Source organism: Lepisma saccharinum, chromosome 15 (assembly GCF_977018435.1).
Source record: "Lepisma saccharinum chromosome 15, izLepSacc3.1, whole genome shotgun sequence".
In the NCBI taxonomy this organism is placed as follows: domain Eukaryota; kingdom Metazoa; phylum Arthropoda; class Insecta; order Zygentoma; family Lepismatidae; genus Lepisma; species Lepisma saccharinum.
In genome coordinates this window covers 75111346-75136994 of record NC_139243.1, presented here as the reverse complement: position 1 = coordinate 75136994, position 25649 = coordinate 75111346, and the positions used below count along the sequence as shown (strand labels likewise).

The following is a 25649-nucleotide window of genomic DNA, read 5'->3' as shown; positions in this document are numbered from 1 at the left end:
ATAATTCTATTTAATAAGCTAATCTCCCCCAACAAATTAATAGATGGTGGAGCTGCTATATTAGTAATTCTTAATATAAACCACCATAAAGCTAATCTAGGAATATAGTTAATTATTCCCTTATTGATTAATATACTACGACTACCCAACCACTCATAAGTAATGTTTACTAACCAAAATATACCAGAAGAACAGAGACCTTGTGCCACTATTAAAGTAAGTTCACACTCTTATAGTTATAATTCCTATTAAAAAAATAGACCCACAGAAGAATATGCAACCAAAGCCCTTAAATCAATTTGACGTATACAAACAAGACTAATTATTCAAACACCAACAATTCTAATTCCAAATCAAAAAATATTCTACTTAATAGCTAGCCCCTCAATGCAAGAAATAATCCACAAAATACCATACCCCCCAAAGCTTTAATAGTACTCCAGCCAAAATTATAGACCCACTCACTGGAGCCTCAACATGAGCCCTAGGTAATCACAAATTAACCAAAAATATAGGTATTTTTACTAAAAAAGCAAGCACCATACTAATATATCAAATAAAATAATTTATACTAACATTAATATAATTAAATATATATATATATATATATATATATATATATATATATACCTTATAATTAAATATAAAAATGCCAACTAAAAGAGGCAAAGAAGCAAGTAGTGTATAAAAAAGAATATACTCCTGCTTGTACTCGCTCTGGTTGATAACCCCAGCCTAAAATCAAAAATAAAGTAGGAATCAAGGACCCCTAAAAAAACAAATAGCTAATATATATATATATATATATTCTTATAAAAGTTAATATCAATAATAACAACAAAATAATTAATAAAATATAAATCTGCATGGGTAAAAATAATTAGAGATAATACTATCTCTAGTCACTATTATTAAAAAAATAATTCAAATACTAAGTAAAACTAAAGAATATGATATTACGTCCAGCCCAATAAAATAATTAATCCTCCACATCCCAATACCAACTCACACTATTAATAAAAACAAAAATCTACCAAAAATGATAGAAACTTGAACCACTATCCACAAAGAACCATTAAATCTTAAAAGGATTAAAAATATAAAATAAAAAATATACTTTAACACTTTAATAGCACAAAAGAATTAAAATAATCATTACCATGAGTACATGTAACTGATACTATAATAAATAAACCAAGAGCTCCCTCACATACACAAAATGAAAGAAATAATAAGCAAAAATAGGATTCTTCTTGATTACTAATAAAGCAATAAGTTGTATATGAATATAAAGACAAACACAATAAACTCAAGTCTTAATAAAGGTACTAATAAATAAAATAATTAATATTAATAATACTCTTAGCATAAGTTTTTATAATTTAATAAAAACAGTAGTCTTGTAAATCACCAATGAATTAATAATTCTAAAAACATCAAGGAGGATATAACTACATCACCAATAACTCCAAAAGCTAACATTCTAATTCTGAAATTGTATAAACCTTAGAAATTCAACAGGCAGTGTCGCTTATGAAATAATTTAATTTGGAGACAGAAATCTGGTTCCCATTAGCATATCATACGACATCTTCGATAATAAGCAGGGGCGTTCTGGTTCGGCCAGAGGGACCCGAGTAACTTGACATATGTGTCTCCTCCGAAATGCAAAATTAACTCCCTTGCTCGCAGATGGACATCTATAGGAAAACGTCCCTTATCTCATAACTAAACCTCGGATTTTTAGGTTCTAAAAAATGTGCTTTTAGGTTCCTAAAATAGGCTCTAAAAATCCTAAAATAGGTTCGAAAAACCCTAGAATAGGTTCTAAAAATCCTGAAATTGGTCCTAAAAATCTTAAGTTAGGCTCGAGAAATCCTGAAGTAGATTTAAAAAAAACTTAAAATAGTTCAAAATTTCTGAATACTGCTGATTAGGTATAGTCACCGGCAATGAAAATGGGACACCTATATCCTGAAATATGCACTGCACTATCTTGCATAACATTATGTGTGTTGCCTAACCCTACGGCGATGGCATAACTTAACATTGGAAATTTCCTATTAAAATCTACTCATCGCCGTATAGTTAGGCAACAATCTTTTATCATGTTGTCGACAGTCAAACTCCGCAATTTGCCTGTGAGGATCATCTCATGCGCTGAAAATAATCTTTCAACAAGAACATAGTCAGTGGTGCAAACTTCAATGCTGAAATGTTAGTTTGCAAGGCGTGAATGCCACAAAGCACGGACGTGACGCGAAAGTGAGCAAGACCACACAGATCAGACCACTTTGGATTGCACATGTAACAGAAATTTTGCTTTGTTTAGAGCTTTGAAAAATCACCATGGACTTGGAGGAAGGGAAATCGACAGAGAGTACGTTTCAAACACGTTCGTCATTGAATTTTCTCGTGACCAAACAAAGCAAATGCCTCTGTGTGACGTAAAGAGTCTGTAAAAACCTTCAAAAATATATAAAAACCTTAAAAAGGTTCGATTTAGGCACATAAACCTAAAATAGGTTCCAACAAGTAAAATAGGTTTTAAGGCACTATAAAACTTCATCAGTTGCGTTTTTTAACGAAACGCTGACGTAACTTATTATTTCTTGCTTACCTGTAAAGGAAAAAATAGGTTAAGAACGTAAAATCCGAGGTCTACTCATAACTTTGAAGCTACTGCGGTTGTGGTGAGCGTATGCATAAATTGTCTACAGTTATGAATCCAGTATAGAAAGATTCAGTTACTCAACCAGTCGTTGCCTTGTTGTTGCACAATTTAAACAATTAAATTTGGTAAATCATGAACTTTTATCACTAATTTTAATTTTACGTGTGGTATTTGAATGTAACTTCCAATCAAATATTTTCAAGATGGCTCTAAGCCTTCAAATAAGAGCTGAAAAAAAATTCTCAAATAGTTTACACCTGTTCCATGTTATTTCAAAAAGGTCCCAAAACTCAGTAGGATGTGGAGTCGAATTATCCCTTTGCCCTAAGGGTTCACAGCGTATGGGTTAGATGTTACCATTATTTGGGGGCATTTTGTGAAGTTCATTTTTTTTTCAATATTGAAATTCTGTGGACATTTCCTTCTTTTCCAGTGTGTTGTTTGTTTATGATCTACAGTGCTCGAAGTGGAAATTCATATAGCTGATAGATATATGCTTGGTCGAGGAGGGTCTTTGTGTAGATCAGCATGGAGACAATGAAGCAGTGGGGGATGCTTATGCAAATTATCCTAGCAGGAGGGGATGGTTAATAAAAATTTACTTAACTGGGGGGAAAACATCCCTCTGGACTCCTTCTCCACACCCACAACTCCAGCGCTGATGATCTATTAATATAAAAAGGTCTTGTTTCATGAAATATATCGAAAAGAAAAGCTATTGTTGAAATTATTATTAATAATGTGGAAGTACACTATTATTAAAATCGTTTTCGGAATTCAGTCTTTCCGATCGACTTTCATTGAGAGACGAATTTTCAGTGAATGAAGTCCCATGACCACCCCATTACCCGTCTTTCAAGGCTGGAGTCCGCCATATTTCCTTCTAATAGATTCCAATTAATCTTGTGATGCTGGGTTAACACTGGAAATCTAGAGGTCCAGTTCAACCCCCAAAACAGAAATGGGAAGTTTCTTGAATACATTAGTTACTATTAGTATTAGAAGGCTAATGTGAAGGGATGACTTTTTATCATACATTTTAGTCCGGAAAAATGCAGATAGATACCTCAAAATTCAATGACCTATTGTATTTTAGAGAACGACACATTTCAAGGTGGGAGAAGAAAAACCGATTTCCAATAATATGTGCGATTTATAGTGCTATGCATTTGCACTCAAAACACTAACTGTACGTATTGAATACATTTTGAGCATGTAAGAAACTAAGCTCGTATAGTAATTTTAGAACATTTATTGCACCACAATTTTTCGATAAAAAATCAAAATATAATGCGTACTTTAGGAGGTGAGAGAGGAATTATGCAGCTCGTTGGCCGAGCGCCTTAAGTAGTGGATTTCCAAGTTCTCTGGTTGGACATATTTTAATTTAACTTATGACTATATCTTCATCAATCGCGATTATCTTAAACTGGCAACGCTAAATAACAAAAATAAAATACAAGCGAGAGCAAATATTTTAATTGAACTATGTGTAAATACAAATACAATAAATATCCTAATATCTTCAGCAAATTTAGAGTTTTTAAGATGGAATTCATACATCGGTTATAGACTGGGCCGGATTAAGACGAAATTAGGCCTGATGCTGTCACGTCAAAACCTAACAATGAAATACCGTCGATTTTTTCTGTACAACTAACTTTCAAGGTGAAAATTTACTACGTCGCACTTACCGAACTAATAAAGAGTCAACAATCGCCAAGATATTGCAAGAAACGCAGCTAAATTACTAAGTAAACTGTTTAACGAAAATTGATGGCATTAATTTGACATTTTCTGTGAACACTAAACACAACGACGTTATATTTACGTCACAGCGCAAAGAATAATCGTAACGGTATAATAAGTAACGCTGTGTCTAGGCGTCCGAAATTTGGGCTCCAAATTTCATTCTAAGATTTATTTGCAGGTTAATATAGCAAAGGAAAACTGTTCAGCATTCGGAAAATTCTCGCCTGTTTTCATCTGGGTCTATTTCAGGAATGGGCCTAATGCTGCAGCATCAATAGCACCCACCTTAATCCGGCCCTGGTTATAGATACGTTCGTCAACCGATCTCGTATTCCGTTTGAATGTGCGGTTACTATTGTATGCAATAACATGTCCATGTATTTTATGAAAGTTGTGTAGAGATACTACTCAATACATGCTCATTCTCATAAAAACAAGGACGCCGACCTACGGAGTTAGCACAGAGCGCTATGACGACAGGAATCCCTGATTCGGACCTAGTTCTGGGTAAGGTTGTTCGTTGTTTCACTTCATCATTTGATTTGATTTTTTGTTTTTTAGCGTCGCTTTTCTGCCACTTTTGACTAACCACGACGATGATTCATTTGGTTTGTTTCACTTCACATTTCTGGCACTTTTGGCTAATGATGAAGATGAGGATTAAATATGATGAAATTGATTAAGAACAGCCACGCCCAGACCGCGATTCAAACCTAGGACACCTGGCATCGTAGCACACTGATAATCATTGCGTCACGTGGATCGATGTCATCTTTATAATTACCATCACTCATCCTCAACTTCGCGATTACCCTTAAGTGGCAGAAAAGTAACGTTGACCACGAAACGAGACCAGACGAGACTTTGTTCTGTTTTGTCTCACCTCGTGTCAGTAGACCTAGTGGCCCGGTACTGAGTCATCATTTGCGGCTCGAATCATCATTTGTGGCTCGTCATAGCCTTTTATGATGTATATTTTGAGGGGTAGAGTTGGCAACACTGTGGGCCCACTGTAGCCTTTTATGAGGGGGGTCTATTGCCCTCTGTTTACATCTGGTAACACTGCCGTAGTTTGACAGTGTTGTTAACCTACTGGGTTTTTTTTCACTGAGGCTCGAATCATCATTTGAGGCTCGTCGTAGCCTTTTATGATGTATATTTTGAGGGGCACAGAGTTGGCGACACTGTGGGTTTTTACTGTAGCTTTTATGAGGGGGGGGGTTTATTGCCTTCTGTTTACATCTGGCAACACTACCGTAGATTTTTTGACAGTGTTGTTAACCTACTGGGTTTTTCACTGTAAATTTTCATCAAAGGGTCTGAGGGGTCCATGTATTTTTTATGTCTGGCAATACTGTTGGGGGCCTAGTGTTGGCGACACTGTGGGTTTTTACTGTAGCCTTTTATGAGGGGGGGGTCTATTGCCCTCTGTTTACATCTGGCAACACTGCCGTAGTTTGACAGTGTTGTTAACCTACTGGTTTTTTTTTTCACTGAGGCTCGAATCATCATTTGAGGCTCGTCGTAGCCTTTTATGATGTATATTTTGAGGGGCACAGAGTTGGCAACACTGTGGGTTTTTACTGTAGCCTTTTATGAGGGGGTCTATTGCCCCCCTGTTTACATCTGGCAACACTACCGTAGATTTTTTGACAGTGTTGTTAACCTACTGGGTTTTTTTCACTGTAAATTTTCATCAAAGGGCCTGAGGGGCCCATGTATTTTTTATGTCTGGCAATACTGTTGGGGGCCTAGTGTTGGCAACACTGTGGACTCTTACTGTAGCCTTTTATGAGGAGGACCTATTGTCCCCTTTTTATATTTGGCAACTCTATTGGATGTTTTGTTTGAGGCTCGGGTTTTACCAACCCATCCGAAGAAAATTCCACTATGTGATCTTTTACTGGCTAAGCTAACCTACAAATAGAAATTGGCAACACCGACGAGCATCAAATGATGATTCGAGCCTCGTCGGTGTTGCGTACCCACTCTACAAAAATTCTACTATATGATTTTTCACAGGTTAAGCTAACCTACAAATAGGAGTTGGCAGCACTGACTTATAAACCCACTGGGTCCTCTTGGCATGTTTTTTCATGATGTGTTGCTAGGCTATTGAGCATCTTGCCGTATACAATGTATATATTTTGAGAGGGGGGTTATAGCTTTTTATGCTGTACGAATACTGGAAGCTTGACAGTGATAACCAACAGAGTAGGTAAACCTACATCCAGGAACTGGCAACACTAGTTTCTGACAGTGAATTTGAAATAAAATATTAAACAAAATACATGAGTAAGCACTGTGATTACAAATAGTACCAGTGTTATGCCCCCAACTCCAACTGGACAACTGGGGAAAATAATTGTACAACAATTTGTACCTAATTGTACAATACTTGTACCTAATTGTACAACATACATATACACAGACATAAAAGAGAGAGCCTTCCCGTAACTTACTTCATGTACAATTTATATGATTTTACAACTGTGAAAAGAAAGCATATGTGTTCTGTATGCACACATTTATTCTTATTTTTCGAAGTTGAATGAAAGCACATGTTTTTACGCTCTCGTAATACTAACCTTGCTCCACTGATTTTAAATTGCTTCCATCCGCTTTTTTTTCTGTGTTATTTCCGTATGCACGCAACATTCGCTTTCAATAGACAGAAGGAGTGTTAGTATAGCAGGCTCCGAGTTTACAATTTATTAAATTAAACAATAATTTATGTAAGAATATACTTGTACTTACCGAATACAAAATAATAAAAGCACATGTGAATGTTTGCGTGTGTTCATGTTATATGACGACTGAGTAAAAAAATAATGTTGACTCCCCGAAAGATAAAAGTTCCTAGTTCGACATCAGATGCATGCAAATTTTTATGTTTTGCTCTCCAAAATCTTGATTTTTATGTTTGTGCTATTTGTCATACAGCAGAGGAGGAGGAGAAAGAGGGGGGAGAAGAGGGGAGAGGGAGGGGAGGGGGTACTATTAGCGCCATCTATTAGCAAACAATAGAAATAAAAAGTAGGGTCAAACTTTTTCAACACCCAAACATTTTAAACGTCCTTGCGTAGTAATACGATCTAGCTGAAGATGTTTAAAAGAGTACTCTTAGTCGACGAAGCTAATTGCTAGGGCCCTTATATTACTAAAATATTCTTTAATTTACATATTTCTCATACCGCCATATGTTGTTCTATTTGACTTCTTCCAAAAAAATGCTAATTAGCGAGAGTTAATTAAGCAAGGCAAGTAAAAGAAGCAAAATAGGACAACATATGTGCCGGCATGAAAATATGTAAAAAATTCGATTCAGAGGTGGATCGAATTAAAGTTAGGGGATATTTTGCATTTTTTCCCTATAATGTACAAAACATTTACCATACATAATTTTTTCTATTTACAACAGTATAAAATAAGAGGAATGTGTGACAATATCCATATTAATTAGGAAGGTATGTTGTATGCTAGGTTAGCTAATTGTGTCTTCTACAGCTTCACTGTATAGAGGGAAGATGGAAAAAGAGAGCTCTACGGAAACTGACGCTCTTAACAATATTGTACGTTCGTGAAAATTATATATAAATAAGACTTAAGCGTATTATCTGCTTTCATGTCAGATTTTACCAACCTGTGAGCTGTAGTGTTTAGGTGACAAGCGACCTGCTCAAATATGATACTGTTGACAATATTGTACGTTCGTGAAAATTATATATAAATAAGACTTAAGCGTATTATCTGCTTTCATGTCAGATTTTGCCAACCTGTGAGCTGTAGTGTTTAGGTGACAAGCGACCTGCTCAAATATGATACTGTTGACAATATTGTACGCCCGTGAAAATTATATATAAATAAGACTTAAGCGTATTATCTGCTTTCATGTCAGATTTTACCAACCTGTGAGCTGTAGTGTTTAAGTGACAAGCGACCTGCTCAAATATGATACTGTTGACAATATTGTACGTTCGTGAAAATTATATATAAATAAGACTTAAGCGTATTATCTGCTTTCATGTCAGATTTTACCAACCTGTGAGCTGTAGTGTTTAGGTGACAAGCGACCTGCTCAAATATGATACTGTTGACAATATTGTACGCTCGTGAAAATTATATATAAATAAGACTTAAGCGTATTATCTGCTTTCATGTCAGATTTTACCAACCTGTGAGCTGTAGTGTTTAGGTGACAAGCGACCTGCTCAAATATGATACTGTTAACAATATTGTACGCCCGTGAAAATTATATATAAATAAGACTTAAGCGTATTATCTGCTTTCGTGTCAGATTTTACCAACCTGTGAGCTGTAGTGTTTAGGTGACAAGCGACCTGCTCAAATATGATACTGTTGACAATATTGTACGCCCGTGAAAATTATATATAAATAAGACTTAAGGGTATTATCTGCTTTCATGTCAGATTTTACCAACCTGTGAGCTGTAGTGTTTAGGTGACAAGCGACCTGCTCAAATATGATACTGTTGACAATATTGTACGTATATTGTATTGTATAGGAGACTAGAAGCATATAATTTGGCGAAAAAAAAACCCAAGTAAGGTCATAGAAAATAGTTAAAAAAAAAAGTGAACAATTATATTTTGCATTGCACAGCATTAGGTATTAAATAACATACCCCCAAAAAATCTCTGCATTATGCGTTTTTAAAAAATTGCCCTACGTGCCAAATTGCTGTGTCAAGTACTTTTCAAAGGCACTGTCGTACTTGTGTGCCGGGAAAGCGAATATGTGCAACCAAACTGTGCTCTAAGTGTGGAAAAAAATTTTCTATTGCCAACTTCAAGCGACACCAGCTTACTTGCAAGAGCACTGGAACATCTCTACCGCAAACTTCCAAGCGAAAGGTAGAAGTAACCTCCCTCGATGCATCGCCACCTGCCAAACGCGTCAAGCTGGCGAAGAAAGCAGAGCGATTTGCGTTTGAGCATTTATTAGAAGACTTTAACATAACATCAGACAGCTTCTGCGATGTGCGTAGTTTTCTGGAGAGCGAGCGAGCTAAGATAATATCCATCCTCAACGATGCATTGGCTACATACTCCACTAAATTCTATGCTGTGCTATGCTGCAAGTATAAGAAACCGTCTGATGAAATATATAAATTCTTCCATGCCACAAAAGCAAAAACACTGCATCAGGCAGATGTCACTGACCTCGACAGCATCTACGACAAGTTTGTCGAGGAGCTTGTGGCAAAGCACGAGGAGCATCAGGCTGAAGGCTCGGGCGGTTCGCTGTATGGCGACCCCCACGAACTTTGTCTGACACTTAACAAGTTCCTGCCACTGGCAGGGTCTAGCTATATTGCCCTGCCACCCGAGGTTGAAGCAAGGAAAGCTGTTCTCAATATTCAGAACAAAGACACCAAATGCTTCCTCTGGTCGGTGCTGGCAGCATTGCACCCTATACCTAGGGAAAACAGTCCACGCCGTGTTAACCACTACACGCAGTATGAGTCGGAACTGGAGGATGCAATGGCCGGGATTGCCTACCCTGTAGAAGTCTCGCATATTCGCAAGTTTGAGGTTCGTGCTCGTGACTTGTTGGGCCTACAATTAGCCATCAATGTTTACGGTCTCACCGAGAACAAAAATGAGGTCCACCCCATCCGGGTGAGCAACGTGAGCAACAACAACGAGGTACGAGAAATCAACCTCCTGCTCATCAAGGACGAAACCCATCACCATTACACCCTTATCCGTTCCCTCTCTCGGCTTGTTTCGACCCAACGGAGCAGTGATAGTCGCCACGTCGAGGTGTGTCGCAGGTGCTTGTCTATATTTCATAATCGAGAACAGCAGGATTACCGGCGCATCAGAGGACCCAATATTGCTGCTGAGAAGCTAGCTTGCCACATGCTCTATTGTGGTACCAACAAGCCTGCACGAATTATCCTGCCCGAACCTGGTGCAGTAGAGTGCTTTCGCATGCACAGTGCTATGGTGAAGCATCCTGCCTATATTGTAGCAGACTTCGAGGCCTTTCTTCAACCTCTGTCTAACTGCGAGCCCAACCCCGAAACATCCTCTACCATTCCTTTCCAAATCCACGAGGCCTCGAGTTACTCCTATGTTGTGGTGTGGCGAGACCAACATATTGCCTCCGAGCCCTATGTGTATCGCGGTCCCGACCCGGTCAAACACTTCCTGGAGAGAATGCAACAGGAAGCCATCAAGATAGGGAAGGTGCTGTTGGCCCCCAAGCCCATGCTGCCTCTGTCTCCCAAAGACAAGCATCAGCACGAAATGGCTCTAAATTGTCCTGTTTGCAACTCGGTCTTCACTGACGATAACAAAAAGGTCCACCACCATGACCATTATGGGACCGGAAGCTACATTGGCCCGTGGTGCAACAGATGTAACTTGAGAGCCAGGGACCCGCGCTTCATACCGGTCTTTTTTCACAATGGCTCGGCATATGATTTCCATCACTTGGTTACACATCTAGGGTACGACAATGCGAGAATCAATGTCCTGGCACAGAACGAGGAGCATTATATTAGCATCAGCAAGTGGGTGCCGATCCCCAACTCAAGCAGCAGCATCGAGCTTCGGTTCCTCGACTCTCTGAGGTTCCTCCAGGCAAGCCTCGATGCTCTTGCTGGGAAGCTCAGAGACGACCAACTAGCCATTACCACATCAAGTTTCCCGAACTTAGATGTCGCACTCATCAGACGTAAAGGGGTCTACCCCTACGAATACGTCACAGACCCTTCCAAGTTCGAAGAAGAGTTGCTGCCTCCCCAGGATAAGTTCTACAGCCAGCTGAGAGGTTCAGGTATTACCGACGAGGAGTACAAGCATGCTCAGTCTATGTGGGTCGAGTTGGGTTGCCGAACTTTCGGTGATTACCACGATGCATACCTGAAGCTTGATGTGACGCTTCTTGCCGATGTGTTCCAGGCGTTTCGGGCGACTGCGATAAACATTTACAACCTGGACCCTGTATATTTTTACAGCCTTCCTGGACTGGCATGGTCGGCCATGCTCCTGCTGACTAAAATTAAACTTTCACTTATCACCGATAATAATATCATGCTTTTCATCGAGAGAGCTATCCGGGGCGGCATGGTCCAAGTGTCGCAACGCTTCGCACACGCCAACAATCACCACATGGCCACTGGTTACGACCCCTCCCAACCATCAAGCTACATCATGTACACTGACGTGAATAATCTTTACGGGCACTCCATGATGCAGCCACTCCCAACAGGACAGTTTAAGTGGGTTGATCCTTTATACCACGACATCGAAAAAGAGTGCGACGAGTTTGGGTTTTTTGCCGAGGTGGACCTTGACTTCCCCGAGAAGCTGCAGGATACATTCTGTGACCTCTCGCCTGCTCCGGAAGTCAAGTGTCGCACCTGGCTCGGATCAACCGAAGCTCGTCATGGACTTGGAGCCCAAAAAGCGTTATGTGCTACACTACCGGAACCTCCAGTGGTTAATGCAGCAAGGGGTCTCGGTCAAAGCAGTTTACCACGTGCTCTTGTTCAGGCAGTCTCCATGGTTGAAGCCGTACATCGAACTGAACACCAACCATCGCACTGATGCCACTTCGGAACTTGATCGCGATTTTTTCAAATTAATGAACAATGCGGTATTTGGGAAGACCATGGAGAATGTGCGAAATCGCGTTGATGTGAGGTTGGTGACGAAGAAAACACAGTGTCGTCGACTTGTTGCAAGCCCGCTGTTCAGGTCTCGAACAATTTACAACGAACAGATGTCTCTGATTCACATGAACCGGGGCAAGGTGCTACTCAACAAGCCCATCTATGTGGGAGCTGCAGTTTTGGATCTGAGCAAGTTGTGCATGTTCGAGACATATTACGGCATACTACGTGCACACTACAACCACAATATCTCGCTCCTCTACACAGACACAGACAGCTTGGTGTACCATGTTCGCACGGTCGATGCGTATGGTGATATAGCCAAAGTTCCAGCTCTTGTCAAGCTCTTCGACACATCGGGCTATCCCCAGCTAAACCGGTATGGAATTCTGCCCCGGAACAAAAAAATACCCGGCAAACTCAAGGACGAGAAAGACGGGGATGTGATTGTGGAGTTTGCTGGACTTCGTGCCAAAGCCTATGCGATCCGGGCTGAGGGTTCTGTAACAAAAAAGGCAAAGGGTGTAAGCAGGCAAGTGGTTCGGGAGCACCTCAAGTTTGAGGATTACCTCGAGTGCCTCAGAACAAAATCGCCCATTCTACAAAAAGAGCATCGTATCCAAAGCGTCGATCATGTGCTTACAACTAATATTGTCAGGAAAGTTGCTCTGGATGCACACGACGACAAGAGGTGTATTCTTGAATGTGGGGTCCATACACTTCCGTGGGGCCACTATCGCCTCCAAACTAGTAAGGCCTGCCCAGAGTGTAACAAAAAGTAATAGGCAATGCGAAAAAAAAAAACAATTTTAATTTACTTCCACTTCCTCGATTACATGCATGCATGGCACAGCAAAATTAAACTTCTGGAAACTGCTAATTGCAATTTGTACTTATATATATAAAATTCCACATTTCTTATTGTGTGCTATTTTTTTTTTATTTATTTAAAACTGTTCAGTTACTCTTTCATTCTTGACGTCATACACAAATGTTTTCTCTGCAATAAGAATGACACTGCACAGAGTATCTGCAGGCAAGGCATCGTGGAACTCGCATACAATCTTGATGTTGGTACGATCGTTGACCACCACTTGCTTCCTCTTAGATGTGTTGATGACGGTCATGGGTCTCCGTGCTTTGAATTCGCTGGGCGCGTAGTACACGTCCACGCTTCCTTCGGTCACGCGTTTGTAAGCCGTGTAAGCTTCGTAAAGTTTGAGGTAATCGTCTTTGGTCATGTCGAGGTTGTAATTCTCGCGCGGGAACACTTCGTTCCTACCGTTCTTCAGATAAACGTTCTTGATCTTGCAGTCGTCGAACTTGCTGGAATCTTTTTCCTGATCGTTATCGCGTCCGGTCTGAAAAAGCACTACGACGAAATCTGGCATGTCGAACTGTATGTTGTTGAACTGCGTCGTCACGTCGAATTGCATGTGACTTCCCGACGCCATCTTCTGCACGCACTGGTAACCGTGAAAGTGAATCGGCACCTGCGGACTTTTCAAGATCTCCGCTTTGTACTTGAGGGCGTAATTCGTTTCGTATTCCACCACAGGCATTCTCAATTCCATGCTCCGGATGACGCATTTTGCTGCTTCGGGTAAAGTGTTGGCTATCGGCGTGGTGCCGTCCGGACCCAAAGTAGCGTATCGCATCAGTGCGTCGTTGTCGTTGGCCGCTCTTCGACACGTGACCCTCAGTCCTCCCTTCCACATGATCTCCTTGTAGTCGGAGAAGAAACCAGGCAGCAGACGCATGGGAAAGAGCACCGTGTGACTTCTCGTCGATATTTTGGTCCCGGCTTCGAATCCCCCGGCCTGGTAGTACGCTGCGTCCGTTTTGGATAATTTCAACGTTCCCACTGCCGTCGACGTGATGCCTGGATAATCTATTCTGTCGATGACGGTGTTGTGTTTCCTCACCTCCACCTGCGAGAACAGGTGAGGCACAAAGTTGTCCACGAGTATCAAGTTTGCTGCTGCGGGAAACGCGTCTCCGCTTTCCTTCTTCACCACGTCGAATTGAAGGTAGAGGTCCGCTCTGTGAGGATGAACAAACCCGTCGCCTACGTCCACGTCGTATTCGATCTCCCTGTTCGCTTCTTTGAGATTGGCGAACGTGCGACGGTTGGGAGGGAAAGATTGCAATTCGTAACTTTCGATTTGCTCCATTTTACATGTATGGTTATTTATTATACGTTGATCTCCACGATGGCCGTCGTAGTGGCACCTGCGAAATCCACCACGTCTCCTTTCTCGTTTGTCACCACCAACTCTATGTCGTCTATGCGGTTGCGACATACTGGAAAATAGATCGGCGAAGAGGGCGTGTAGATGATCGGTTCCATGAACTCGGAACTTGGTTTGAAAGTGGCTATGATTCCCGTCTGCTTGTGACTTCCTAATAATCCGTCCGAAGATTTCGTGATCATACCTTCCGCCACGTTGCAGTGTACGTTCAGAGTCTCTATGGCCAAGAATTTAGGAATGTTGGTTGCTACGTGCTTGATGCCAGCTTCGAGTTTTGGGTGGTTGTTGTCGAAACCTAAAAGCTCTCCCATGGTGCCCAGGTCCACGGTCTCCGTCGCGGATAGGATTTCCACTCTGTGCGTGACCGAATTTTGAGAAAGGTATGTGCCTTTGGGTAATTGAGCTTGCAAAGTGGAAAGATTGTATTGTCCTGGCGTGACGACGATGTGTTCGCTTCCGACGCTAATTTTGTTGTTGTGCTGCGTGACGTTAGGTATGAGGTACATGCTGTAGAATGCACGCAGAGCCACGGATTTAGGATAGACGATGTCGTCGTGCAGCGTGAGTTTCAAGATTGAAGATTCGCTCGTGAGATGGAACACGCCCATCCTAGTGATGCTGTTTGAGGTTCCACAATGCTTTCTGGAAATCCTCGATCGTAGGGTTATTTATTTTAGAGAGAAACGCGAGCACGGAGAGGCAGAGATGACCGCAGTTCACGTCTCCGAAATCTTGAATGCGTTCGTCGTTGTAGTATATAGAGGTTTTGTTTGTTTTCAGATAATGAATTAAATTTGTAGGTGGAACACCTCCGAAAGAATCGAAAACGAATGCTTTATCATCATTTTTGTGGTAACATATCCAATGCGTGCCTGGATTTTCTTGACCGTCCAAGTTGACTACTCCGCATTCTCTTCTTTTAACGCTTGAAGGTAACGAGTCGGACATGAAAACTCCTCTGAAGTGTTTGATTTGTAACGGTCCGATCAGAGATTCAATGTCTCGGTTGGTGAGTGCTGTTGTTTCTTTTTTTTAAACTTCTTCATCACGCCCTTCCCCCCTTTCTTCTCCATGGCCAGGTTGTGACGTTTTTGTTCTTCCAACTCGGCCTTGTTCTTCTTCGAGTCGATGACGGTTTTCGCGATGGCGGCACTTCGACCGGCTAAACTTCCAACGGCCCCCAATGCTGCTAGGATGGCCGGGATGCTGAATATGAAACCTCCGATCTCTTGCTGTTTCCGCGAACGCTGCAAGCGTCTCAATTGAGGTGTGCTGAGCAGTAATTTCATTCCGTGTCCTTTCGACAAGCAAGAACGTTTCTTCTCGCGTTGTTTCTTGGTGAGTAACCCATCGAGGGCACCTAGATTTTTAAGATTGGAGTATGGTATCTGGTACACGACACCCTTGGGCTTCATGTTGATGCTCTATGTGTTATTTTCACGGTATGTTATTTATATATTTATTCTGAGATTTTTTCTTGTGTAGTTTTTTTACGGTATGTTATTTATATACCCCACCCCAATTTTTGTTTCGTGTTCATGGCGATGGTGGTACCCAGTGCGGCGACCCGTTCACCCAGCGATGCGTCTCTGCTCACGAACCTTTCGAAAGCTGCATGTTCCAATTTTTTGTCTGCTTCGTGACGTGCGTCCAGATCCGTCTGCGTGGTGTTGTAAGCGATGTCGTGATCTTTGCATGCCGCGTCCAACGGATTCACACCCTTGTCTCCTCTCTCCAATCTTTTCTCGAGTTTGGTACCCGGTCCGCAGTACTGGTAGCCAGGTAGATGCATCTCGAAAGGTAACTTGTTGATGATGTCGTTCACGAGTCCCTTTCCTTCGGCCACGTTCCAAAATTTCGGAGGCAGCGTGTTGATGATTTTGATCAGGTAACCTATGCCCTTGTCGTCGTTCACGATGAAGTTGGAAAGTTTCGTGCTGATCATGTCCACGATGCCAACCTTCTCGTTGTAGAAATTACGATTGCCTGCATTCTCTTCGCCGGCTATCACCAACAATCGGTCCACGAGTTTCCTAACGTCGTCCACCCAAACGAATTCTTTGGGTAACGTGTTGTAGCGTTTGACGCCGCTGCCTGTTTTGACCTGGTTCCAAATCGGTTTGATGAGATTCCTGTACTTCTCGCCGCTGCTCGATTTCACCCTATTCTGCGAGGCGTCGTTGTTCTGGTACAAGGCATCCGTCATGATCAGAATTTCCTTGTAACTTTGGTAATCTTCGTCGGTGTAATCTTTCGGCTGCTTTTTGGCAACGAGTTCCCACAGTCCTACCGTACCCGGATACCTGTTCCAACTATCCTTGTCGCCTAAATTGACTTTAATGTCGTTGCCTTCGAAGGTCACCTTCGATTTCCCAATCTTCCACACCACACCGCCGCCTTCGCCGGTTTCCATGCTGGGATACAATACGAACACTTCATCCTTGTCGAATTTCCCCGTGCTCAGGTAGTCTCGTGCCAAAGGTCCCAACTCGATTTTATCCGAAGACGTGCTGCCTATGGCTCGACGTCGTGCCGGTGCATCCTTCAGTTCGAACGGCGTCGAAGGAATGCTCGAAATGGGCGTGGGTACGGCGTAACTTTTAGCTGCGAGCGGTACGAGTTCGTTGATCAAATTTTTATTTTGTTCCGTGACACTTTTAATTTCTTTACCTAGACTGCTGATGGCATCGATCACGGGTTGATCCTGACGTTTCTTCTCTTCGTAGAATCCGCGATTCTCGGATTTCCAACCTTTGAAGCGTTTCGCGAGGTAATCGCGAAGCTTGAGATTTTCGTCTTCGATTTTTCGTTTCGTCATGACGTTATTTATACACGTCGTTTCTCACAACGTTGCAACGTTTAGAAAGTCGTTGATTTTGTTTCTGTATTTTCCGTCGTTGGGTTTCCTCGTCATGTCGATCGTCGCGAATCCGAAATCGTCACCGTTCCAGCAAGTAGAGCAGCAGCGTTCCGAAAATTGATTGTAGTTCATGTCTCCGCCTACGTAGTCATCGTACGCGTGCTTGAGGTTGGTGTGATCTTGACGAAACAAACATATAAAATTAGCGTTGTCGCGTACTAACTGTTTTGGAATTTTGGAAAACGTTTGAGCTAGGTAGAAGCAATCCATTCCTTTGTGACGACCTTGCGTGAAAAAGTTGCGAATTTCATTTTGATTTTCCAGGATGGCGTCGTCGAACACAACGACTGAATTTTCACGACAATCGTCGAGTGGTTTTATTTCCGAGGCGAACGTTGCAATGTCCAGACCATCGTACAGTTTCATCAGTTGCTGGTATTTGGATTGCTCCAAACTTTTCGAGAACACGTACAGGTGCCTGTTCTTCCAATCTAACCAATTCGGTGCGAGGAGAAAATTGTCCACGAGCAGTGTCGTTTTCCCACACCCCGAAGGACCTACGATCAGACAGCGGATGCTGTCGGGAAGCAACTTACCGTTCTTTTTTTTCTCGTTTGACTTTCCGGATCCGGTAGACGCTTCACCACGTTCCACGTACTCACAAGATCACTTCGTTCGCGTCGATCCAACTCTTTTCCGGAAGTCCCAGCCATTTGACAAACAGTTTGTCACCTTTCCTACGCAATACTTTCTCGATGAGGTACGTGTCGGGGTGTTTCGTTTTAGAGAGTTCCTCTTCGTAAAATCTTCCTTTCAAAATCTCGCCGCTACTATCTTTTATTATATACGTGTGTCGGTTTCCGGGTAAAACTCGAACCACCGTAAAGAGTTCCGTGCTCCAATTTTTTGTGAATCCCTTCTCGAAGGTGCGTTTGAATTTGCTGATCCTCACCCGGTCTCCAATTTTGTATTTAGCTCTTTTTGTCGTGGGTGTGTACTTTGGACAGTAAACTGTAGAAATTAAACGCTGCTTGTCAGACTTGGTAACGTCAACTGGCTTCATGCCTATTGTTCTGTGTACCGTATCATTATAGGTGTCGACGAGTTCCGGCAGGATGTCGACCCATTTGTAATTTCCCCGAAGCGTGAATCGTTTCCACATGTGTGTTTTCAAGGTTCGATTGAATCTTTCCACGATGCTGGCTTTGATGTGACTGAAGGTCGAATAATGTCGAATCTTGTGTTTTTGAATAAACTTTTGGAATACGGCGTTGTAAAATTCTTTACCGTTGTCCGTTTGCAGAAACCGTGGTTGTCTGCCGCCGCTTTCGCGAAAAATTAATTTGAATGCTTCCGTGACGCACGATCCTGTTTTGGCTTTCAAAGGTAGAGCCCATGCGAATTTCGAAAATGTGTCTATGACGGTGAGAAGGTACTTGTTGCCCTTGTTCAATTTATGTACATTTTTCAAATTGCCACTGCTCATCTCCACGAGGTCACTTTGCCAGAGGTCGTCGATGCCCTTGGTTACCACAGCCAAACGTTCGTAGTTACGGCGTGCAGGTTTATGCAATTCTTCGACGATGGCTTGCCTAGACATTTTTTTAGAGATTACGTTTCAAAAGAAGCACCAGCGTGATGGGATTCAAAGAGGGTGGCACTTCGCTCGTGTTTTGAATGATCAGCTTATCGCCGGCACTCACGTCGAAAACGGTAAGATCTTCGTCTTCGTGTATTTCATATATGTTGCGCGTTTCGTTCCAACGTGCCAGAGGAATGTTTCCTGCTTTCTGCACACCACGATTCGATATCAAAGTCATGGTGGGAACGCTAGCTTTTCTACCGTGAGACCAGTACGAAAATTCGTTTATCTGAATCGTGCCATCGAGGAGAAACTTGTAGTACGGATGATAAGGATGCAACATGTACAGTTTGTTACCTTCGACGAACGTGGAGATTCTCTGTTGATTGGGTACGCTGTTGATTTCGATGGCTTGCAGAGAATGCAGTTTAGCGAATTTAGTGTCGACGCCGAGCAGATTACTGTGAACTTGTCCGAGTTTATTTTCGATGGGCAGCAAATGCTCGATTATGGTATCCGTTACGGCAGAAAACGACGGTTTGATTTTCACTTCCACGTTCAACTGCTTGTAGTTTTCGTTGAGTTCTTGCAACTTGGCACCGAAAGAGGCCAGCGTCGATTCCTGCGTGGATTCCAGCACTCCAACTTGATCTCTGATGTTGACGACAATGTTCTGAAGGTTCTCGACTTGATTCAATTTCGAGCTCTTCTCTGTAAGATCGTTCACGATGCTTCGCATCTCTGTAAACTGCGTGTGAAGGTCGGCGACGCTCTGCGAAGTGGGCAGCGTCGACACCAGCGAACTAATTTCGTCTCGAATCTGTTCCACGTTCGCCGTTTCCGTTTCTAGTCGTTTCAGCATTCGAGATATGTTTCTTTTCAAAGCGTGCAATTCTTTGGAGGTGGGGAGATTGGCCACCCTACTCTCGAGATCGCTCAATGAACTTTTGATGTCGCTCGAATCGGATAGTGCCGTCACCGCCGTTTTCAATTTTTCCAAATCTTCGCTCGAAGGCACGCTCGTCCGTAACGATTCCAAGTCACCCTGTATGTTGTCGAGTACGTGATGAAAATGAGCGAGATTCGTTTCGACGTTCAAATTTTCTAAATATTCGATCTTCTGCTGAACCGTGCTTAACGTGTCTTGAATGCTCGTCAACGCTCTGGCTTCAGCGTGAATATTTTTAATTTCTTCGTTGATCAATTCCAAGGACGCCTGAAGCGTAGCGATGGTGGTTTGAATGTGTTCGAAATCTCGATACGCCTCCAATTGAATTTTTATGTTCGCGACGCTTTTACCGATGACCTGCAGTTCGTCCGACGATGGTAGGTTCGTCATTGTATCTTCCAAAGTCTGCAACTTGGATTTAATTTCTTCCAACGTGCTGGTGAATTCTTCTTGTAATTTGGAAACAACGACATGCAAGCGTTCTGCGTCTATATCGTTCACGACGGTTTGAAGTTCAGAGAAATTCTTTTCTATTGCGGAAGTTCGTTCTTCGATTTCGAGTTTCAATTTTTCCAAATCTTCATTTTTCGATTGAAATTGCTGTAATTTGGCCAAATCATTTTGAAGCGAATCCACGCTCAACTGTATATTTTGAACGTTGTCGTAAGAAGGTACGTCGACATAATTTTTTATCAGCGTCTTCAGTTCGGAATCGATTTTCAGAATGGGGTCGAGACATTGCGTTTGGAGCGTAGCGATTTCCGACTCTAAACTTTTGTTTAAGGTCTCCTGCAAAGCAATCAAATCGGTCCTCAACTTCTTAACTCGAATGTCCAACATGAGAATCTCTTCTGCGTGGTCTACACGCTTGGTGTTGCCGAAAATGTCGTTAGGCATTTTTGGTTAACGGTTATTTATAATAGGATAAACGATTCGTAATTCTACAAAGAGAGGAATGAGTTTGTCGTAATCTCCGAGAAGTTCCATGTAAAGATAATCTCCTGCAGAAACATCGTACGTAATGTTAGAAAGCATCTTGTCGTGCTTGATTCGAAAAATATTCTTGCCGGTAGAAATTTTGATTTCGCCTGCGTTTTCCGGATTCACGGTGATTTGAAGTTTCCCGTCGATCGGAATTTCGTAGAAATGTAAATTGTTATTAAAAACATAAAACATCTTGCCCACATCGTCATTCAGTTTCGTCCAAATGCTGTTGAGATGAACAATCAGTAAACCATTGAGTTTAGATAATACGGAAGGTAAGAGGTTATTGAAATTTGGCGGTGCAGTCTCCATGTTGATCTGTTTGCGGAAGCCAAAAAGATTCATTGTCCTTGTTAGTTATTTAAGAATACGGTCAAAGTTTTTTTTTGTAATAACAGGCAAAGTTTTTTTTTGTTTGCTTGCGTCACAATACAGGCACGCGCGCGTGCGTGTGTGTGTGCGACACATTGTTCCCGAAAAAGGTTTACAAAAGTCACGATATATAAACATTTGGTCCCACAGTTGGAAAATTACGATAAGGTGCATTCATCCTTCAAGGATGAGAGAGTGCATTCGTCACAATACACGCGCGCGCGTTTAAAAATTATACACCGTGAAAAGCTACGACGAGTTGGAAACACTGCTGGTAGGGTTAACATACACCATAAAAGGCTACGCCTCGCCCCGAGTTGGCAACACTGATTGTGAGGTTAACATACACCGTGAAAGGCTTCAAAATATCATATAGTGGAATTTTTGTAGAGTGGGTTGGCAACACCGACAAGTCTTGAATTATTATTTGAGGCTCGAATCATCATTTGATGCTCGAAATCATTATTTGAGGCTCGAAATCATCATTTGATGCTCGTCGGTGTTGCCAATTTCTATTTGTAGGTTAGCTTAGCCAGTAAAAGATCACATAGTGGAATTTTCTTCGGATGGGTTGGTAAAACCCAAGCCTCAAAAAAAACATCCAATAGAGTTGCCAAATATAAAAAAAGAACAATAGGTACCCCTCATAAAAAGCTACAGTAAGAGTCCACAGTGTTGCCAACACTAGGCCCCCAACAGTATTGTCAGACATAAAAAATACATGGGCCCCTCAGGCCCTTTGATGAAAATTTACAGTGAAAAACCCAGTAGGTTAACAACACTGTCAAAAAATCTACGGTAGTGTTGCCAGATGTAAACAGGGGGGCAATAGACCCCCCCTCATAAAAGGCTACAGTAAAAACCCACAGTGTCGCCAACTCTGTGCCCCTCAAAATATACATCATAAAAGGCTACGACGAGCCTCAAATGATGATTCGAGCCTCAGTGAAAAAAAAAAACCCAGTAGGTTAACAACACTGTCAAACTACGGCAGTGTTGCCAGATGTAAACAGAGGGCAATAGACCCCACCCCCCTCATAAAAGGCTACAGTAAAAACCCACAGTGTCGCCAACAGTATTGCCAGACATAAAAAATACATGGACCCCTCAGACCCTTTGATGAAAATTTACAGTGAAAAACCCAGTAGGTTAACAACACTGTCAAAAAATCTACGGTAGTGTTGCCAGATGTAAACAGAAGGCAATAAACCCCCCCCTCATAAAAGCTACAGTAAAAACCCACAGTGTCGCCAACTCTGTGCCCCTCAAAATATACATCATAAAAGGCTACGACGAGCCTCAAATGATGATTCGAGCCTCAGTGAAAAAAAACCCAGTAGGTTAACAACACTGTCAAACTACGGCAGTGTTACCAGATGTAAACAGAGGGCAATAGACCCCCCTCATAAAAGGCTACAGTGGGCCCACAGTGTTGCCAACTCTACCCCTCAAAATATACATCATAAAAGGCTACGACGAGCCACAAATGATGATTCGAGCCGCAAATGATGACTCAGTACCGGGCCACTAGGTCTACTCGTGTCTCGTCTAGAAACAAGACGAGATGCCTCGTCTCGTAGAAGTAATACAGGATATCACGTCAAGGGAAGTTAAAAGTTGGAGATATCACAAAATGTTATTCCCGGAAATGATTTTCATCTGAAAACAATTTGCTAACTATATAGTGAGAATAAATAAGGTTTCTTAGTGATAAGGCCATTAATATTTAAAATACAGTTTGTTAATTACCGGTAGCTCGGTAGTTTAAGGAATCTACCTTGTTGTTTTTCTGGCTTCCATCCACTGTTTATCTATCCTACACTGTGGGAGCATTCAGACCGAAGCAACAAGTGACGGGTGACAAGCCACACTGGGCGTTTGCACCCAAGAGGCTGTGAAATAAATCCCATCTTTCAAGCGACGAGAGCCCCTTTAGATAAGCAAATATTCGTCACGTATGTACTACCAACAAACCGAGGCGACACGATACACGATACTGAGAAAACGTCCCAATCCGAGAGACAAGCGACACCATACTCCTTCGTTTCGAAAGGTTGCATTCATTACTAAGGGTTAATTTCCAAGCGACAGGTGTCGTTCGTTGCTTGTCGCGTGTATCTCCTAACTTGGGTCTGAAAGCTCCTTAGCAACACGCAACAAGCGCTCTCTTTGCAGCTCTTTCATGCGATGTAATAATTTGAACAGCTTCTGTGCCCCCCCCTTCCCCCCGCTAATAAAATTAAGAACGCTTAATGAAATTGCTATATGTATCAGTGACGTGTCCAACGTCCAACACACTGGAATGAGATCCAGTTCAGTCCGGTTATAACTTCGTTATTTCCACCAACACTAAAGGAATCATGTATGTTTCTTTCGGGTTACTATCGAATTTCATATGATTCAGCAGATTCTACTGCGGAAGGGCAGTGAAGTGCTCGAAATGGGAGGACGCTATCCCCAGTTAAAAACTTGCATATGAGCATCGTAGATCATAATAAAATCATAACACACTGGACAATATTCGGTTCGACAGAAATGTTCACAAAAATTTCAATATTGGAGAAAATGAATTTCACAAAATCCCCTAAAATAATGTACTCTGTGCGACAAAAGAGGGGTACTGGCCCTCAGGGCAAGATAATAACTGCCCTCTGTGTACCACTTTCTACTGGGTTTTTGAACCCCTGAAGAGTTTAACGTTTACAAGAAAAATCAACTACATTGTCACAGTACAGCAAAAAATTGAGAATGACGTGTAACATGCGTTAGGTGTGGATTAAGTGACATTCCTTTTACTTGAATATGAAAACTTTTGGGGGCTCTTGGAAATATTTGATGGAAAGCTCCATTCTAAATACCACACGCAAAACTATAACACGAATGGCAAAAGTTGAGCAACTGACTGTTTCTGAATCATAATTCTAATTATTCCATTTACACTCTGCCTGCCCTGCGACAAACAATGTATAAATGTATGAGATCAGATCTCCCCCCACTCCCTTTTTTGATGACCATCTGCTAGCAAGTAAATTCATTTAGCATCTCGGAGGGGACGTGCGTATATGTGAAGTCGCTCGGCGCATCTGTTTATCATCACAGTCATTGTATTACTAAACTCCTAGAATTTTAAAAATAGTAATGATGAACATGGAGCTCGTTAGCTCGTACGTTACAACGAACATGTTCTAACTTTACCGACAGAATAAAAACGGATTCTTGGAATCAGTGTTCATCTCAAAGAGTTTGAATTACTTCATTGATGTGTTACATATGTTTCGTAAATGTTTTTTTTAATCGACATTTTCTGTTGAATTACTAGAATTAATCAAAATTTCAGCATCAGAGAGAGAACACTGCTTGCGGGAGCGGCCAATACGCCACTGACCTTCAGTTTAAAGTGGGATCCGAACCACTTTGTGCCTCCACCAGGTATCGAACCCGGGACTCCTTGATTACAAGGCGAAAACGTATTCACTGCGCCATCGAGAAGGCAATTACAAATATCTGATACATAAAATATATCCAATTAATTCCCTTATATGTAATTAATACAAATGTATTTTTACATATTTAGTAATTTAATAACATTATAAATATTAATCATATATAGGTTCTTTCTTCTCAGTTGCTTGGTAGAAAATTTTAAAATATAACCCGTTTCTCTACTATCCTCTAATTTTCATGCACATGCATAATATATATGTATAATCAGGGCCGGGTTTTTTGTTTGCTATTAGCGATAAACGCGAAATGTCACAAATGTGACTTATTTACGGTTGTACTTTTGTCACGAATTTTCGCGAAAATTGACAGTTTCTGCGAACATTTTCATTTTCAAGATAAAAACGAAAAAATTGGCATTTTTTACAAATTTCTATTTAAGAAATATATTCGATTTGAAGATGTTGGCTGCAAAGAAATGAGAAATCATTTGGAAAGGCACAGTAACCCGAAAGTTACATTCCACTTTTTCTAAAATATAAATAAATATAACTGAGTAAGGCTTATTTCCAGAAGGTGAAATTTATTATTTACTATTTTTAAGTTTATTTCCCGTGCAAATAATATGCCTTGTATAAAATCATTCATTGATTTAGTAACATTATGTATAAGTGCATGGCATTAAAAATTGCCACGAAATTTCACGAAATTACTGCCATATTTTTTAACTATAAACACGATATTTTATATATTTTTCACGAAATTTTTGAAAAATTAACAACAAAAAAACCCGGCCCTATGTATAATTTGTGTGTATCTGTGTAGACCACAATCTTCCTGCCCCCTCCCCCCCCCCAAAACATCAATCTTCAATGATTTCGCACCCTGGTAGGGTATGTAGCTGCCTGGCAAAGTCATAACTCCGAAAATTCACGATCTGCATGAAATCAGAAACGAAATATATTTACCCCTCGTTTTTAGAAAACCGGTTTCTCAACTACTCCCGTCCTTTCTGTGGTGAAGAGAACTCCAGTGGGTCAATGATGTCGCCCCCTATTTACTGGGAGCAGCAAAACAAGATGAAACGCCATCTATTGACCACCGATGGAACTGCAATTTCCAAGCGCAGCGAGGTTTA

General features: G+C 41.5%; 1 protein-coding gene across 1 annotated transcript in view; it reads left to right on the top strand.

Moving 5' to 3' along the window:
• Positions 1–25649, top strand: part of LOC145999342 (uncharacterized) — a 269638-nt gene that overhangs the window by 236031 nt on the left and 7958 nt on the right. The gene's annotated exons all lie outside the window — the stretch shown is intronic.